Here is a 4694-nt window from a genome sequence, read left to right on the forward strand (position 1 = left end):
GGGCTATACGGCCACCAAAGTGTCACAGCCACCCCATGGTCATCGACCTGTTACATAAACCACAAAATAATTTCTATACCATACTCTGTTTAGTTTCATGGCTCATCTGAATAGGAACACAACAGAATTAGTCTTAAGAAGGCTCTCCAGGTATTGATGAAATTCACTTGCTCGAGGTGGTCTTCCTTTAAAAGTGGAGCAAAAGTGGAGCATACTGGATATCTTGGTCCATATTTTAATGCAAAGGGTTGACAGACTAGTGCAATCTCTTGTGCAGGTTTCACTGCTATGCAAGCAGCATTTAGATCTTCTCATAGTGAAAAAAAAGATTGATTTCGAAGTCTCTGGGCTCAGTGTGGTATATGCTAGCCCACAGTCTCTGGCTCTGTGCATTAATTTCTTGTCCAGGTTCCCACTGCCGGGCACTGGGAAGGGCAGAGGATTTTGCACTGGGATGGCTGGATCCTGCAGTGTTCCCTGTCACCAGGCTATTCCCTTGCTCAGAGGTCTCTCCCATACACTGCTCTGTAGCACAGGTATTCTTCCAGGCACTTGATCAGGTGCTCATCTTTCTGTGAGCTAAACTGGTTGGAGGGCAGATGGTGGTTCTGGAACATCCAGGGCAGGTCACTGACACCACAGAAACAGACTGTCTGCTGGTGTCTACCTGCTCAAGGTGAGTAGGACACTCACTAGAGTCCCCCTCCAGCTTTTGCCACTAGACTAGCTGCATAGTGGCATGCAGGTCTGATAACTCATACTTGTCATTTTAAGTGGCTCCTTGTGACATCTATGGCGTGCTTTGCGAGGTGACCCAGATATGTTCACCAGGGCTGTACATATCCTTTGACCACTCAAGAAGCTGCTGAGCAGCTGGGTTATAAAAGATTTGTTAGATTAAGTCCCTGGTAACCACCACATAGGCACTGCTGACAAAAATACATGTGCCATAGGTTGGTGGACTTTCCAGTGTATTTGTTTGAGTGATGGAGTCTCCCGCTTCATAAGGGAACTTCGAGCTATGGAACTTCTTGGCCTCTGAGGGCTTTTCTGGCTCCAGGCTGTTTTCCACTTTCAGAAGCTTCAGGGCTTGGAGGATTTTGGAATTGATCTTGATGGCAGAGTCAAAGCTACATGTATTCAGGAGGAATTGCCAGGGAACTAGATGCTGGAGCAAGTCTTCCATGGAGTTGATGTTGGCCTGAAGCATTGACCAGGATGCATGGACCACCCACTTCAGTTTGCTGGCCAAAAAGACATTGGGGAAGCACAATGCAATTCCATGTACTGCCTTCTGGAGGTCCTTAGGAGCTTGGCATCTATATGGATACAGCAGAGCTTCTGTGGGGTATACAGGGCCGGAAACAGCCTCTCACACATCTCAATTTTGTTGTGAATCACTATGAAGTAGGTGGCATGGTGTGGTGGGGGGAAATGAACCACGTCCTCAGTCCAGTGAGACCTCAAAAAACTACTTCACTCTGAAGAGCCTGCAGGCTGCTATCAGTTTCAGGTTGTCTACTGGCATTAAGAGCTTCCTTTTCCCCCCGAAAGTCTAGGGGTGTGTGTAGATGAAATGGTGGCCCAAAATTGAAGTGGCAGGTTTTAAAAAACACCACTTCAAATTAGGGCTGATTAAAGCCCCGTGTCATGCACACACACCCCTGACTTGCCTGCCTCTCCAGCAGGGAGGGGAAGGAAAGCTGCTGGTGAGCAGAGCAGTCCCTGGGCTGCAGGGGGACTGCTGCTTCACTCTGGCAGTGGGGCCCACCACACCCCCCAGGCAGCACCTGGCTCACCCCCCCGGTCCTGGGCGGCACCGCAGCCATGGATGGAACCACCAGGCCCCTGTGCAGCTCAGACAGGCAGGCAGGCTCTGAGGGGTGGGTGAGGGGACATCAGGCTTGCCACTTTTCTTGGGCAGAGCTGCTTTCCCAGGCTGCTGTCAGGCTCTCTGCAGGGTTTCTGCAGCCATGGATTGGCATGGAGCCTGGTGCTTTGCTCCACAGCTGTAGGGGCAGCAGACTAAAACTCCTCAAAGGCTGGAATAAATGCACAATACACTGCTGAGGCATGCAAACACCAACACCATTAAAGCAGTGCAAAAATTTAGCCCGCTTTAAAGTGTCATGCAAACATGACTCTGGTTTTGTCTACATCAGCCTAGGTTGCTCAAGCAAGCTGCCTGCATAGCTTCCATGTCCCCTCTAATGATCTGAGAGCAGGTGATTTTCCTGGTGGGAGACAGCTTCAGACATTGATTAGGTTTAATTCTTTTACATTGGCTTTTGTACTGCAAGATGGTTATACCCCAGACTTGGAAGCTACACTCCCAAACAGTGAATTTCCTCACTGTAATGGATAACAGCATAAGCAAGTCCCCAGAGCAACAGGTAGCGATTCCAAGAGAATCACTTCCTGTCACGCCACCACATATACTCACAGGTGGTGAAAGTTCACAGCTGGTTTGGAAAGGTTAAAATAAATAGTTTTTTACTTAGTGTAACTATGTCCCCATTGTCATGAAGAACCCTAAGTCACCAAATTTGCTTCCAGAGCAGGAACCAGGATATTATATCCCCTTGGCCAAATTTCTTGTTTTTGCCTGCTGTGTTTTGGGGTTTTTTTGAATTTTCTTCCACTCATTAGCCTTACTATTAGCTGAACTCTGTTAAGCTAGGGTGGATTAGGGAGAGTCATATTTGATTTTTTCCTTAAAACAGTGTTGAAATACTAATGCTGAGAGAGGCCACACCATCTGAGTGATTAGTAGAGCTGTGTAAAATTTCACTGGGTGTTTTGTTTTGAAGCTGTTTTGACACATTTTGAGCTCAAAACAGCAAAATTGAAATGAAACAAAAAGCTTGGAAACATCTTTAAGTTGAAATGAGGGCACTCAGAATGTTTCGAAGCCAGGCTTCCTTGGCTTTAGCACCAGGCCCAGGTGGCAGTGGCAGCCTCCTGTCATCCCACATGCAGATCTGGGGGTCTGTGCCTCACAGGAAGAGTCTGGCATAGCCCTGCAGCCCTCCCAGGGGTTGCGGACCCCTGGATCTGCATGCAGGATGACAGCATGCTTCCACTGTTGGTTGGGGTAAGCGGCAGCAGCAGTTTTCCCTGTGTTTGGAACAGGCTGAGCTCAGTGCTGGCCTCAGCCAGCAGTGGTAGTCTCCTGCCATCCTGTGCACAGATCTGGGGACCCACAACCCGGGACGAGTCTGGCACAGCCCCACAGCCCTCCCGGCAAAGCATCAGGCCAGTGCAGTGTGGTCCACCCACACCTGCCTATCATAGCCCAGGAGGTCTCTGATACAGGTGACATCACCCAGGATCAGCCTCTGTTGCACCTGGGGTGCCTATGCCCTCAGCCCTTCTAACTGCAGGTTCCATAAGGGGGGCTCCACAAGCAGGTCGGCACCCTGGTACCGAGATCAGCCTCCAGGACCAGAAGACGACCTAGTAAAACTCCGGCAGCCCTTGCAGGTCCTGCAGGGAGAAGCCCTGCTGGCTGAGGAGGTACCAGTTGTACCGGAACCCCTGGAAGTTGCGAAGGAAGGCATGCCCTGGGTGGCCTCATGCCATTCAGCTTCCAACACTGTATAGCAATCACTACAGGGCCTGAAGATGGAATGTCAGGACCTGGCTGTGCAGGCAAACTAGGTCCTGGCAGCCCTCTCTCAAGGGGAGGGTCAGGACCTCTGCAGCAACCCAGTGCTGTCCTGGCCAGAAAAACCTCCAGTGCCCATCTTTGGAGCCCAGCCAGGACCTCTTGGGGCACTAGGAGGGTGTGGAAGTGGTGCCAGAGCATGGACAGGATGAGCTAGTTGAATACCAGCACTCTCCCATGCAGGAATCGACACCACAGCAGTCCCACCCATGCCCAGAGCTGCTCTACCACCCTTGCCTCCAGCTGGTGCCAGTTCTTTGGTGGGGGGGGAAGTTGTGGGAGACAGGTAGATCCCCAGGTAGAGCAGTGAGCCTACACTCCAGCGGATCCAACAGGGTGCAGTGGAGAGTAAGCCCACCTGCCACCCATCACCTACTGTCAGGCTAAAGCTCTTGACCCAGCACTTGACCCTGTTGAATGCTTTCTCCTGGTTCAGGGACAATGGGGTGAAAGACAGGCCCTCCCAGTGCACCAGCTCCAGAAGGTCCCAAACCAGGTACAGCTTGTCAAAGATGGAACATCTGGGCACCATGTACATCTGGTTGGGATGGCTCATGTCTGCCAGCATGTACCACAGATGCAGCAAGATGGCTTTTACTGCCTCCTTGTAGTCCATGCAGAAGAGGGACATGGGGTACCAATTCCTCAGGTCACGGGGGTCCCTTTCTTCGGTAAGAGGGTCAATGTGGCCCTCCGGCATGACAAGGGGAGCTTCCCACTTCCTTTGGATTTGGCCCAGACTACAGCAAAGTCTGGGCCGACGACATCCCAGAAGGCCTGGTAGAACTCCACAAGTCAGCCTTTCGATGCCCGGCACCTTGTTGCCAGGCATCAGGCAGAAGGTGACCAGGAAGTCAGCCAGGGTGAGAGGAGCCTTCAGCTGGTCTCGGTTGCCTGCGCTGTCCTGCAGGATTCCCTCCCACAGGGTTCAACAGGCTTCAGTGTCAGTTGGATCCAGAGAGAAGAGCTCTTCATAGAAGGCTTGCGCACACTAGTGCATCTCACCTGGATCCATGAGGAGGGTGCC

General features: G+C 51.4%; 1 pseudogene; it reads right to left on the reverse strand.

The window, feature by feature from the left end:
* Positions 1-500: 500 nt before the first annotated feature.
* On the reverse strand, positions 501-4367 carry LOC149874253 (beta-1,3-galactosyl-O-glycosyl-glycoprotein beta-1,6-N-acetylglucosaminyltransferase 3-like; annotated as a pseudogene).
* Between the last annotated feature and the right edge of the window lie 327 nt (positions 4368-4694).

The sequence above is a fragment of the Crocodylus siamensis genome, chromosome 1, assembly GCF_052110815.1.
Source record: "Crocodylus siamensis isolate JL-2025a chromosome 1, ASM5211081v1, whole genome shotgun sequence".
NCBI lineage: Eukaryota > Metazoa > Chordata > Crocodylia > Crocodylidae > Crocodylus > Crocodylus siamensis.